The sequence below is a fragment of the Megalops cyprinoides genome, chromosome 12 (assembly GCF_013368585.1).
Source record: "Megalops cyprinoides isolate fMegCyp1 chromosome 12, fMegCyp1.pri, whole genome shotgun sequence".
Lineage (NCBI taxonomy): Eukaryota > Metazoa > Chordata > Actinopteri > Elopiformes > Megalopidae > Megalops > Megalops cyprinoides.
In genome coordinates, this window is record NC_050594.1 from 1,621,992 (window position 1) to 1,636,600 (window position 14,609).

Sequence of the window (14,609 nt, forward strand, 5' to 3'; positions counted from 1 at the left end):
TTTGCTGTTTTGATTATGATTTTTTTACCAGGACAGTCCAGGATGACCAGCATGATGGAGGTCAAATGCCTGAAGCCAGCAGGTAAGGGGACTGTTGTATGTCGCCATACATACAAACCAGACCAAGAGAACTCTGTTTTACTGTTACTTGCGCAGTCTGAGGCAATATCATGTATAATAGCAGGAAGACAAATACCATTATGTTGTATTCTATAAATTGTCCCCAATAGAATATCACTGGCCTTCATTCTGATGGAATGTTTGTAGTTATATTTCTGATGCACTGCAAAAGCCAAGCACTAAATTCACACATCGCATTCCCCAGCACCGTATCTTTAGCAGATGCAGTGGTTAAATTCTCTGATGTATGTGTAGCATGTTGAGAGTACTGTTATTTTCAGTTTCTGGATCAATAGCCTGTACTTATGTGCCAGGAGGGGGCTGAGAACAGGGTGTTATTCGGTGGGGTGTCTGGCCTCACTGCCGACGCAGTGACACTGTAGGCTACATGAAATTGACTTTCTAAGAGGAGACTGTGGCTCAATGCAGACTTCCTCAGATCCTTGCAAATGCTACATTTCAAGTTTGTGTGCCTTAATTTGTTTGGAAAAGTTAAGAACAAAGATCATTGTTTTGACACAGAATACAGTAGATGCCAATATCATTTCACATTCGTGCAAGAACTTGCACTGCCAGAAGCAGGATGGGTTGCAATACACAGCATCACTGCTGTCATTATTAACAACACGCATGCTCTCAGGAAACGCCATCACCGCTGTCATTATTAACAACACGCATGCTCTCAGAAAACACCATCACCGCTGTCATTATTAACAACACGCATGCTCTCAGAAAACACCATCACCGCTGTCATTATTAACAACACGCATGCTCTCAGAAAACGCCATCACCGCTGTGTCATGGACAGATTTTGCTGCTATTCCTACACAGACCTATGAATTGTAGCTGTTTGGATTTTATTTAGTGTCTTTGTGGCAAAACATCAAAGTCACTGGCCTTGTAACATAAAAAAATGGCCTCCATGACAAACCTCTACTTTTCCCACTGTTGAGTTGATAGTTACAGCAGTGGACATACTGTGGGTTTGGCTAATTGAAATGATTATCACTGCACTTTTTTGGGGGGTGGGCATTTAGAACATGGTAACACCATACATTAGTCGTATTGGAGGTTAAATCTGACCTGTGATGTTGGGTTCTAAAGGTTTCTCAGGCAGTGTAACTCGTTTGCTGCACTGTGGGTTAAAGAGAATATATCATCTTTACAGTGCAACAAGAGGTGGAATGGGTCACACTCGGTGTCTGTACAATTATTGACTTCATTTGAAAATGAGACACCGCCGCCCCCCAGCCCCCAAATCTCAGAAATGACGAGCTGCTCCTGACCCATTTGGCACTAAAGCTCCAGGCTCAGGCTTAAGGCTAAAGCTGTCCATAATCTCTGGTAATTCTAATATAATTGCTGAAATGAACAGGTGTTTGACAAAATTCACTTTAATAACCATAATGCCCGGTTTGACTTTCCTACCTTCTGCCTTACAGAATTCCTGATATTGCTGAGAAATTCAAATCCTGTCCTTTTGAGTTGTATTTGTAAGTTTTGACTGATATGAGTAGAAACTGCATGCAGATCTGAGTGGTTTAGCACAGTTAACTCAACCACAGTCAGTGTGTGAATGCACCTTAGTTTCTTTTAGTGAACAGATGACCCTGGGGTGAATAGCAGCTGTGAAATGAAGAGAAACGGTACCTCAAAAAAAAAAAAAACCCACCCAGTGTGAGAGACCGGGAGAGGGAGATTATAAACTCATCCCTTCCTGTTCAAGTCTATGTACTTGTTTCCCTTTGCACAATACTGGAAGAGCATTACTGGGTAGTTCAGTTGTGTACAGTTGTTTTATCATGATTTATGTAGTTGAGAAAAGGGATTAAAAATGGTTATAAAAATAATGATACTAAAAAAAATTTTTTTATTGATTTGCTGTTTTGAAAAATGGATTTAGCACTTTTTTTAATAATGGAAAAGTGGTGGCCTCGGGCAGCCATGCACACAAAGTTGAGTCGTTATGCTACCGTTTGGCAGAAATCATCTTTAGCACGCTGGCGTCTGACCTGAAGCAATCTAAACTGCCGTTGTGCCTCAACTGTCTGTCAGCTGCGGGGTGAGCTAATGCAGGAGCCGCAAGACAAGAGATGACAAGCCTGACAGGTGTGGCCAGCTAACCTCTCCCTTACGCTGCCCACACTGTTAGCCCATTGTTGCCACTCGAGCCAAGGAATTTCATTTATCGTGAAATGGACACCAGTCACAGAACGTGGCTCCTTAATACTTTGCTATAAATAACCAGCCTTTTTTCCCCCCAATACAATATGGGGCAGCATCAGAGGGATCCCATTCCAGCGATACAGGCAGGGAGGGTGGCATGTTCCCTTACCGTCAGCCCTCTCTCCTGCTGGGTCTGTCATTTCTTTCATCTGTCTGTCTTCAAATGTCTTGTGAGGAGTGACACAGTGTGGTCATGGTCTTTTTTACTCTTAAGTCGCGTGAGAAGATGGTGTCGATGATACGGAAAGCGAAGAAAACGCAGGTTAATGCCTGTGACACTGGAATCCTTTGATCAGAGTAAGCCTTGGAGATTGGAGAATGAATTGTATGACACAAGACACTTTAAGAATGCATATAATGCCAGGTACCCGACAGCTGCTAACTAACAATAAAAAATCAGGGACAGGCATGGAGCAAGAGACATGTCCTTCAGCCACCCCTTTGCAGTTGCTACCCTCGCCACACTGTGCAAGCCTGGGCCACAGTGTGCAAGCCTGGGCCACAGTGTGTAAGCCTGGGCCACACTGTGCAAGCCTGGGCCACAGTGTGCAAGCCTGGGCCACAGTGTGCAAGCCTGGGGTACACTGTGCAAGCCTGGGCCACAGTGTGCAAGCCTGGGGTACACTGTGCAAGCCTGGGCCACAGTGTGCAAGCCTGGGCCACAGTGTGCAAGCCTGGGGTACACTGTGCAAGCCTGGGCCACAGTGTGCAAGCCTGGGCCACAGTGTGCAAGCCTGGGGTACACTGTGCAAGCCTGGGGTACACTGTGCAAGCCTGGGCCACACTGTGCAAGCCTGGGCCACACTGTGCAAGCCTGGGCCACAGTGTGCAAGCCTGGGGTACAGAATCCAATTTTGTATAGCAATAGAGGCATTAATTATCCAGAGGTGTTTTCCTTCATGCTAAGAAGAGAAGATATGTGTGCATACCTGCTAGACTTTGTGCATGTGTACACACACACACTGAATAAGACCATGTCATTTGATTCTCTTGAAAGTAACCAGGAAGTATCACATGACCAGCTGTTGAGCCCAGACATGGCCTGCATGGAGAGCACACTTAAGCATGTTATTCAGCAGTGAAGCTTAAGATGTGGACAAAGATGTGTTCAGTCAAAGAGCTGTCCAAAGTGTTCAGAAGGCGGTAGTACATTCTGACACAATTTATACAACACTCAGGTTTTTAACAGATTAACATAAAATCCATCTGAGATGCCCCATTGATTTTATTGTGGGTAAAACGGTGAAGGTTAACGAACTGTCCCGCATTCACTATGGGTATCCATAAGGACATATAGTATTCATTTAAGGCAGTTTTTTCGCATGCATCCTCTTCCACAGTTTGCCAGTGGAACTGTTCCCAAGGCAGAGCAGTGGTTGGACAAAAATGTCCATTACAGCATTGCTTTAGAAGGAGGGTTACAATGTGGAGGTAACTCACAGTGATCTTCACTAATGAAGGGGAGGTAACTCACAGTACTCTTTAATGAAGGGGAGGTAACTCACAGTACTCTTCACTAATGAAGGGGGGGTAACTCACAGTACTCTTTAATGAAGGGGAGGTAACTCACAGTACTCTTTAATGAAGGGGAGGTAACTCACAGTGATCTTCACTAATGAAGGGGAGGTAACTCACAGTACTCTTTAATGAAGGGGAGGTAACTCACAGTGATCTTCACTAATGAAGGGGAGGTAACTCACAGTACTCCGCTAATGAAGGGGGGGTAACTCTCAGTGATCTTCACTAATGAAGGGGAGGTAACTCACAGCACTCTTCGCTACTGAAGGGGAGGTAACTCAGTACTCTTTAATGAAGGGGAGGTAACTCACAGTACTCTTCACTAATGAAGGGGAGGTAACTCACAGTACTCCGCTAATGAAGGGGGGGTAACTCTCAGTGATCTTCACTAATGAAGGGGAGGTAACTCACAGCACTCTTCGCTACTGAAGGGGAGGTAACTCAGTACTCTTTAATGAAGGGGAGGTAACTCACAGTACTCTTCACTAATGAAGGGGGGGTAACTCACAGTACTCTTTAATGAAGGGGAGGTAACTCAGTGATCTTCACTAATGAAGGGGAGGTAACTCACAGTACTCTTTAATGAAGGGGAGGTAACTCACAGTGATCTTCACTAATGAAGGGGAGGTAACTCACAGTACTCCGCTAATGAAGGGGGGGTAACTCTCAGTGATCTTCACTAATGAAGGGGAGGTAACTCACAGCACTCTTCGCTACTGAAGGGGAGGTAACTCAGTACTCTTTAATGAAGGGGAGGTAACTCACAGTACTCTTCACTAATGAAGGGGGGGTAACTCTCAGTGATCTTCACTAATGAAGGGGAGGTAACTCACAGTGATCTTCACTAATGAAGGGGAGGTAACTCACAGTACTCTTTAATGAAGGGGAGGTAACTCACAGTACTCTTCACTAATGAAGGGGGGGTAACTCACAGTACTCTTTAATGAAGGGGAGGTAACTCACAGTACTCTTCACTAATGAAGGGGGGGTAACTCACAGTGATCTTCACTAATGAAGGGGTTAAATGCTGTTGTGAGGGCAGGGAGAGCAGAGCAGAGGTAGGTGTGCGTGGAAGGAATATCAGCCAATCAGATCACTGTGTCGGCAGCGTGGCGTCAGGACGTGCCGAGAGGCTGTTTGTTCAGTCACTTTCCTTGGAATCACCGAATCTGCTCAGGAAAGCTTCATTAGGATATTAAGACTTAATAAATGAAAGTGATTTGCATGGGCGATTATCACAAGCATTAATCAAGCAGGCTTCTGTCTCCCCCTGCAATATGGTGCATGGTTTATTATAAAAGCCTCTTTAGTGCCCGAGCTTCTTAAAAGGCGGATGCTGTATTGCAAAGCATTTTTATTTTCTGGGAAATAATTTTGCTTGGAATTCATATTACAAATGGCAGATACTGTATGTAGGTCAATGAGTCTTTTTTAATACTCACAAAGAGTGATGTGAGGAAAAGTCTGCCAAAGCTGATGAAATGATTCTTTTCTAAAAACCATACATCCAAAGGAAAATTTTTTGACTGGATGTTTTTTTTTCTGGGTATCATTCTTAACAACTCCTTATGATATATAATTGCTAAAATAATAATAATGGGGTAAGCTACTCGCAATGTCTCAAATAAAAACCTGAGAAATTAGTTTAAATTAGTTTAGTTTTTAAATAATTTGATTTGTAGGGCTGAATATGGCACAAAAGCAATTTCTACCTGGGATTTCTTGCTGGAATTGCTGTTGAAAATCTTTCAGCAGTCCTATGAAATACTGTAATAAATGTCACAAAATGGTCCTGAGGAAGTCCAGAGGACAACAACTTAAAGGGTCCCCCCTGTTGTGGCAAACAAGACAACCTGCAAATGATTTAAAAGCTGAAGTCATATCAAGGAGATTACCTTTCAGAGTAAACCAGGGAATGAAGAATTCGCTATAAAACAGCATTAGTGAAAAACGGAAGGATGGACAGAAAATGGAAGGATTTTCAACCACTTTTATCAGTAACCCTCATGCTTTACACAAAACCTGATTTATAAAAGGCAAAATAAGTCAAAGATCCCATCATCTTTGCCCCATCATCAGATATTGAATATATCATGAACAAGAACGAACATCAAAGTCTTCAAAGATATTTGTTTGTAATTTTGTCCCGTTTAAAGTAAGAAATGCTGTCACCCACATGTATCAGAGTGGAGCAGCATCTGTACAGCTCAGTAAAATCCCATCTGCTGAGTGTACATAATAGCTACTTTATAGATGTCCAGATGTCACTCTTTATCCATGTTAATACAATAATTATGAGAGTGGAATTAAATGGAATGTATTTTTAAGCTTAAGACAGCGTGATCTGTTGCAGTGGATGTACAGGAGTGAAGTGTAACAATAGCTACGGTATGTACTGGCCAGGCAGAGCTTGCGTGAGGATAGGAGGAGGAGTAATTCCTGCTTTGTCTTTCACAGATGCACTCTGTGAATGAGTGGAAATGCTTTACTAATACGTTACCTTGTGGCTTCTTCTTAGCAAGTAAACAAGACCTTAATTTCTACAGCCATGCCTGGGCAATACTACTGAGCTCTGCATAACCCACCCCCAGTGTATGCTGTGTTTAGGTTGATTTGGAGTCGTGGGGGTGGGTGTGGTTTGGGGGGGGGGGTGTTGTTCTGGTACTGCCAGTGCCTGTATTCTGCAGTTTGTGTTCTACCTTTTGTCAGAAGGCCAGACAGTGAAGGTGCTGAGGTTACCAATGGCAATTCACCCCATGTGTAAATTCAGTCAGAATATGCAGGAAACATATGGTTTTGTTCCACATAATATCTGTTCACACAAAGTGAAAATGATGAAGGCAACGTGCAAACTTGTGTGTGTGCGAAATGTGGGGGATTTTACATCCTGTGATGCACAAGAGTGATTCAGACGAAGTACTGCAGCACATTAAGTGATTGAGCTCAATATGCATGGGCCTTTGTGTTTGTGAACAGAATGACAGGTAACAGAAATGTACGGTGGCTCTGAAGGGACCAGTGACCACACCTGGGTGTGCATTCTTTAGAGCAGCAGAACAGAGAGGTGTGTGTCTGAGGCAGGGGAGCCGAGGCAGAAACATGTAGAGAAGTGTGTCTGCAAAGCACAGCGCACCTGTGAAAAGTAAACACATTTAAAAGGAGGCGCATGTCTATAAAGGTGGACAAAGCAGGGCGTCCTTTACAGTTTTGTAATAATCATAAGTATGGGTTTCGTAAGAATGGTTTTATTTCACAAGTGATAATTTGAAGTTTTAATTTATGGGATATGAAGTCTGATGCAGCAATGCCAAAGTCACTCAAGGGGGCGCTGTACTGCACTGTAGACCGACATTCTTTCTGTCCTTGAAGGTCACTGACACAGGACCTAAACAGTTTGGGGTTTTTTTTGTTTTTTTTTTTTGTCATTTTACACCAAGTCATCAGCTCAGATGAGGGAGTATGCAGTACAAACATAACAGAATTAATTCATCACTATATTAAGAGATTGATGTTTCTTATTCAAATTAAGTACACTACAGTAATTTAAATGTCTGTCATATCAACATTAAGTTTAAAGCTTCATACCTCTACAGTAACAAATCAGACATTTGCTGCCCCCATACTCCTTTGAGGGTCTCCCCCTCCCTTCCTTGCTTTCACATGATGTTTGTATACAGGCAAAAAGCAGAATTTACACTTGTTTTTGGCAGGCCAGACTCCTTGGATTGGCATCCCCTTATGTTAGGAACAATGTAAAGAGGCTGTTTTGGTAAGCTTAGGTATAGACATGACTAACAGACACATGCATTGCAAATCGGCTTTGCATAAAAGTGTTCAGATCCATATACATCTTATGAAACAAATCCCAGAAATATGCAAGATTGGTGTGTCAGTGGCCATGGGGTGATTAATTACAGACAGTGACTGGCCGGTATGACCCTTAGCCTAGACTTTGATTAACAAATTTAAGCAAGTGTTATTTTGCAATGTTGTCTGATAAATTAAAGAAAGCATTATTTAAAATAGTTGAAAAGTCAATCTCCTCTGTTTTAACTCATTTTGAGTTAAAATTGTGTAGCCAAGTGGAATTTTATTTCTTTCCCTTTGTGTACTTTCAGAATTATGCATAACAGTGAAATCAACTACAGAAAACCACATCAGCTTATGCTACAAGTACATATAAATGTGACAAGATTCTATCAAAGGATATTCTTGATTTCTCACTCAACACATTGTGTTTTTAATTAGTATTTGCATTTCATTTAATTATGTTACAGTGTAATGGACAGAACTGTGCACTGATGCATTTAAAGGCACTTATTAATATTTTACCAGCTGCATTTTGTAGCATGTATAATCGTGGTAACATATAAACACATGGAATTACTGATTGCAGGTGACCCCAGCTTTTGCTATTTCAGTCTGATTGTTCCAGTAGACAGCGTACACAGTTTCATTCCTATATCGCATGGTATACATAAATTTGTAGGGATATAACTATGTTGTACACCTTAAACAAGATATTTCAATTAATTAGCAACGGAAAACAACATTAGGCACTAATTAGTAATAATTAACAACCAATTAACAATGTGTGCATTATGGGATTTTTTTCTGTCGTTAGTATATAAGTCTGTCAAGCTGCGTAAAAATCGGTGTCACTCGTTGAACGCATCATACCTGCTTGTAAGTTCATAAGAATTCAAAGAAAGCAAAGTTATGGAAAAGTAAACAATTGAAAGTTTGTGAGGTTTTGGAAATAAAGACTTTACTATCAGTTCAAATTTGTCAATGCTGCAAGAGAGGGTGAAATTTGTCACTCAAAGCTAAGCACAACCCACTTTACTGACTGAATGGAAGCCTGTTAGGCAGGCATTAGTGTCCTGTTGCTGGTACTCGATATAGCAATGCAATCATTCAGCAGCTGTCAGCCTGGCTGTGTGACTCCACAGCTGCCCGGTCCTGAGCAGGCTGGAGGTGGGGCTGTAAGGCCTGTAATGAGAGTGGAGATTAGCGCAGAGACGTGGGCCTCAGCCTCCGCGCTCTCCCCAGGCCTCGCAGCGACACTTGCACAAACAAAGAAGCACACGGCTTTTCACTTCAAGGCCGCTCGGCTACGACAGCCTGAAACATCAGAGAGCCTCTTCCTCTATGGTTACCATGGCCACAAAATACCTGGGAACACAGCCTCTTGGAAATGCTATATCTCTGCCATCAAAGGACTACTTTACTTTATTCATTTGCTTTGCAGACACTTTATCCAGGATGTCTCTCACATAACTGACATTTTTTGCATGCTTTTCACTGGTATTGACAGGGGTAATTAAGGTTAAGTACTTTGTTCAAGGGTGAAACACAACGTGTCCCTCAGAATCCAGACCTGCAGCCTCCCGGGCGCACTGCACATGGTAATGATAATGATAACTACAATAATGCCAATGCAAGCCATGCAAAGCATTCACGTTCAGTAACCGTAACAAACAACCTTGAACACCAACGATAGCTGTTAACATGTTTGCTTTCAGAACATTTTTATACATCATGCTAATGATAAAACATTTCTAAGCAATCAGTACCCTCTCAAAAACAGAGGTCATGGAGGAGACACTTGAAAAGAATTGATTGACAGGTGTGTTGACCAACAACAAAAATGTTCTCTGGTAGGAAGCTTGATGATAGCATGTAAAAATGTACTGCATCCTTGTCCTGATGTGCAAAGTTGGACCAAAGATTTTTTTTTGCCTTTGGTTCAGTGCTTCTCCACTTTGTGTGAAGTAATGTTGCATGAAGTGTTTGATGGAACTTCATTTTGATATAAGTAATTTTAATGGTACACCTGTTCTGCAGGTGTTACTGCCTTATAGAGAATAAATACTTACTTTGGCATATTGCAATATGGTTACTGTCAACATGCCAAGGACAGTGTGGCAAACCAGGGGAGAGTGAGACATAGAGATGAGGCCTGTGGGATTCTAACGGAAACCAAATTTTATTTAGACAAGGGGGGGGGGGGGGGGGTGCACTTTGAGTTGAGGCAATGTCAGGGTGCTCAGGACCACCCAGGGAATCATTACCTGCCGGAGGGGAGCAGGGAGGAGGGGTTGAGGGGAGGGGAGAGGCAGACAGGCAGGCAGACAGACAGACAGACAGAAACCCGGTTAGGCATCGTGCCTGCTTAGGCAGCATGGATTGACTGATTGTCTTCCACCGTTTGCTGCAGTTCTGCCGCCGTTAAATGCATCCACATGCTGCGTGACAGGAAACACCAGCTAACGGAGGATTACCAGCAGGCCTTTCCCTACTCCAGCATGCCTTCAAGAACTAAGAATTCTCAGCTATTGCCTGTGAAGGTTTAAAAAAAACTACCTTAAATGAACATGACCATGACATGAAGGAGCTCGGGGCTAAGTTATGCACTGTATTTGTCCTAAGGAGATTAAGACAACTGAGAATACACTCAAGTGCTCCATCATTGACACTGAGAGCAGATTTTATTATACTGTTTATGACTGTCTCCTTGACAACTAAGTGTACTTTCAACATAATATACTTATTATTATTATACTTATATTCTTATTCCTTCTGCAAAATGGCAGTTTGAAAAATATACATTTCAATTGCAAATAATGAAATATTGCCTTGGTATTTGGGCATGGTTTGTAAGGGGAGTCCTCTGAACAGAGGCTCTTTCACAGGAACACCACTTCACTTCTCACTCACAAGAAGTCATAGTAATATGATAGCGATATTCATAATAAATGGAAATCCTCATCCTTTTTTGAACTGACAGTATGAAAAATGACAAACTCTTATATCTAATCTTCAGATTGGAAAGACTGGGGAGGGCATTATGCAGTGTGAGGTGATATATTATGAAGTGTAATATTACTGAGGGCACAAGTAGAAAGGAAATAAAGGTCAGTCTCTTGTCTGGTATATTTCAGGTACTTTCTTTCTTTAATCTGCAGATAGCACAAGTTTTCATTTGGCAAACCAATGTTGATGGAAGGCAGTGCATTTGAATTCAGGTAAAATCATACAAATTTTCTGAGGGAATTTTTATCTTGTACTGTGCATTGAGGTTTGCTATAATTTTTACATTTGTATTTACCTTTATGCCTGTGGTATATATACGGTCAACGTCCGCTATAGTATAATGATTAACATCTGTGGGACAAAATCAGCATTTTTCTGCATTAGTTTGTATGCACCATTGGGATTTAGCCCAGGAAATCTGCATTTGTTTGTTTGTGTGTGTGTGAGTGTGTGTGTGTGTGTGACTAAACTATGCTATGAATGACAATGTGACTGGGTTCTGGTGTAACAAGGTCAAAATCTGTTTTTATTGCCCTTTTACAATAGTAAAAAAAACAACCAATAGGTGGCGCTTTTGAGTCAACAATGATTCAATGGGGAACAAGCTGAACAGGAAGCATGGCCTTTCTTAGCAGGCCAGGGCAAGTCACAGGGAAGGTGTGCCAAGGGGAAACTTATTGAGACTCGAATGAAACAACAAACTATTAATGAACACAAAAGAGAAGGTTATTGAGCATGCCATGAGTTTGGCATCTGACTCTTTCTCTCTCACTGTTCCGCCCGTTTGCTGAGGAGAAAGTCCCTGTAAACTGCGTTTTGCAGTTCCTCAGCAGCCTGGGAAGCTGAGTGCAGACAGGCAGCTGCAGGAAGTTCAGCACTTGGACAGCACCAGTGTGCGCAGCTGCAGCTGCAGACCCCTCAGCCTTCCAGGCCGTCCGCTGGACTGCCACGCGCCCGCTGCGCGAGGCCACGCCTCTGAGGCCGCACTACCAGCGCAGAGCCGATGACCGGTGCTGATGGCAGATACAGTATGGTTAGATACAGCCCTGTGTTTGTAACAGCAGTGATGTGTCCCTCTTACTTACTGAATGGTATTTGCTGTATGTCTCTGTGCTGTTTTGTCTCGATACTGGGTAGCAAGGTGTCCTGTTTAAATATACAGTCAATTTTCACATGGATGCTAGTGTTGGTCTGTCTGGCTGTTCCTCACCTTCTCTCCTTCCACCTGATATGGAAACAAACATTCAGTAAAATATATTTCAGGAATAAATGAATTATATATAGTACAGATTCTATATATGTGTGCACACATGCTGGCTAATCTGTGGTCCCCACAGTTCATATGTCTGAGAGCACAGAAAGGCAGTGTTTTACCTTCACTCTGAAGGTAAAGCACTTCGCCTTCAAGTCTCTCCCTGCTGTTGACATCGCATGATGTTACATTGCAGTAATGGTATTTCACCACCAGAGGTCAGTGTATGCATCAGTGTTTTCTGAACCTGGGAACGCACTGCTGACTCTGCTCCAGCTGCGCTCTCCGGCAGTTGGGTTTGATAGAGCTGTTAGCTGAATACTTCTGTTCTGCTGTGTTTATTTCACATCTTCTTGTCACAAAAAAATATATATTTGTGACAGAAATGTGATGCTGGATGTATATTTTGCACCATTATAAAGATGAGGTTATTTATTCAACATATTTTTGATAGCTGCCCCTTGAAGATTAGAGGTGCAGCTTTTTCAGTTAAGCTTAGTTAGTACTTGAACTACTTATCCTGGGGCCCATTAACATCTACTTAATAGCTGTATATAAAACTGTCTATATTGCTAAGTTGTGTGGGGGACTTACACAAATGTATGTAAACTCTTAGAAGCACCTTTAAATGTGTCTTTCTGTTAAACATTTTCAACAATCCACATCTGTAACAGAGTATTAAGAACTAATGCATGTTACAGGGTACATTGTGTCCGATCCAGATCAATATTCAGCTCAGTCAGACCTGATGACCGGCCAGCACAGCTGTAGCCAGGATGCACAGTGGGTCTCCAGCACTGGTGTGATGTGGGCGTGGCCTTTCAGTCATGTGGGTCAGAGCAGCCACGCCCTCGGAGAGATGCTCTGACAGCCACGCCCTCGGAGAGATGCTCTGACAGCCACACCCTCTCTCTGTGTGTGATGTGGGTGTGAGCTTTCATTCATGTGGGTCAGAGCAGCCTGGTAGCCACCTGGAGAGATGCTCTGACAGCCACGCCCTCTCTCTGTGTGTGATGTGGGCGTGAGCTTTCATGTGAGTCAGAGCAGCCTGGTAGTCACCTGGAGAGATGCTCAGACAGCCACACCCTTGGAGAGATGCTCTGACAGCCACACCCTCGGAGCGATGCTCTGACAGCCACACCCTCTCTCTCTCTGTGAATGCGGATTTGTTCGCTTAGTTTGTGTTTGGAACTTGGCATCTTTTTTCTGATTTTTTATTTTGTCAGGTTTTGGACTGGACAGGTGAGTGGGGGGAGGTGTGATTTTGTCAGGTTTTGGACTGGACAGGTGAGTGGGGGGGAGGTGTATTTTTGTCAGGTTTTGGATTGGACAGGTGAGTGGGGGGAGGTGTGATTTTGTCAGGTTTTGGATTGGACAGGTGAGTGGGGGGAGGTGTGATTTTGTCAGGTTTTGGACTGGACAGGTGAGTGGGGGGAGATGTGATTTTGTCAGGTTTTGGACTGGACAGGTGAGTGGGGGGAGGTGTGATTTTGTCAGGTTTTGGACTGGACAGGTGAGTGGGGGGGAGATGTGATTTTGTCAGGTTTTGGACTGGACAGGTGAGTGGGGGGAGGCGTGATTTTGTCAGGTTTTGGACTGGACAGGTGAGTGGGGGGAGGCGTGATTTTGTCAGGTTTTGGACTGGACAGGTGAGTGGGGGGAGGTGTGATGCTGCACTGTAGGATGGTCTCTCCCCTTCAGTTTTTTGTTTTTCTTCATGCCAGTCACCACTCTGTGTCTTTGTACATCACATTGTCTTTTTCTCTTTTACTCTTTTTTAGGGCATCCTAAGACAGAGAAGCTTCACTTCTTTGGGGCGTCCCAGATACGTCTGGTGTGATCTGTCCACAAAGGAGCATTTTACCTGAGAAAAATATGATACTAAATAATATCATGATACAGTACAAAATATGGAGTCACCGGATGGGGTCAGTGAACCACCATGATATTCTGACTTTGGGCTCACCTCATTGGCTTCTCCACTAGGTGGCAATGCAAGACAATAAATAATAAGTAAATCGGCTGCATTTGATAGTACTGAGAGAGGTTCCTGTTGTTACATTTTTCAAATTTGTTTGAGTACAAAAAAGCATATTTTGAACTTAAATAAAAATATAAAACACTCAAAGGACCATCTAGGTCAGCCCGACTACAGTAATATGATTATAGTTCCAAAAGACAACAGTGTAGAATTTGTATCGTAGATACACTGAAATGAAATGAGATTGATATGTCCAGTGATTTAATTTTTCTCATTTTTTTCTGAATGCATGATTTGACAGTCAGAGCCATGAAGACTGCAACAAGCTCACGGTCTCTTTTGCCAAAAAGGAATTGCCCTCTCTGGCAGCCTCTCTCAGGCAGTGGGGATTAGTTTCAACTGATACAAGTAGGTACATCGAAAGAGTTCCCTTGCATTCCCTTCACTGCCACATGAGATTGCTCCGACACTCAGCATCCCTGGGAGAAATGTTCACCTGGAGACATCCAGCACTCAGGTGTTCAGGCCAACAGTCAACCCCATTGAACACCCACACAGCTGGAAGAGGCTGTGTCCCACAGTTCTGATATGGGATGCAGTGTAAAGCAGGGGGAGACAGCGATGAGAGCTGACACACACAACTGAAAGAGCGAGTACATGATTTATGATACAACATTCCAAATCATTAAAATGATT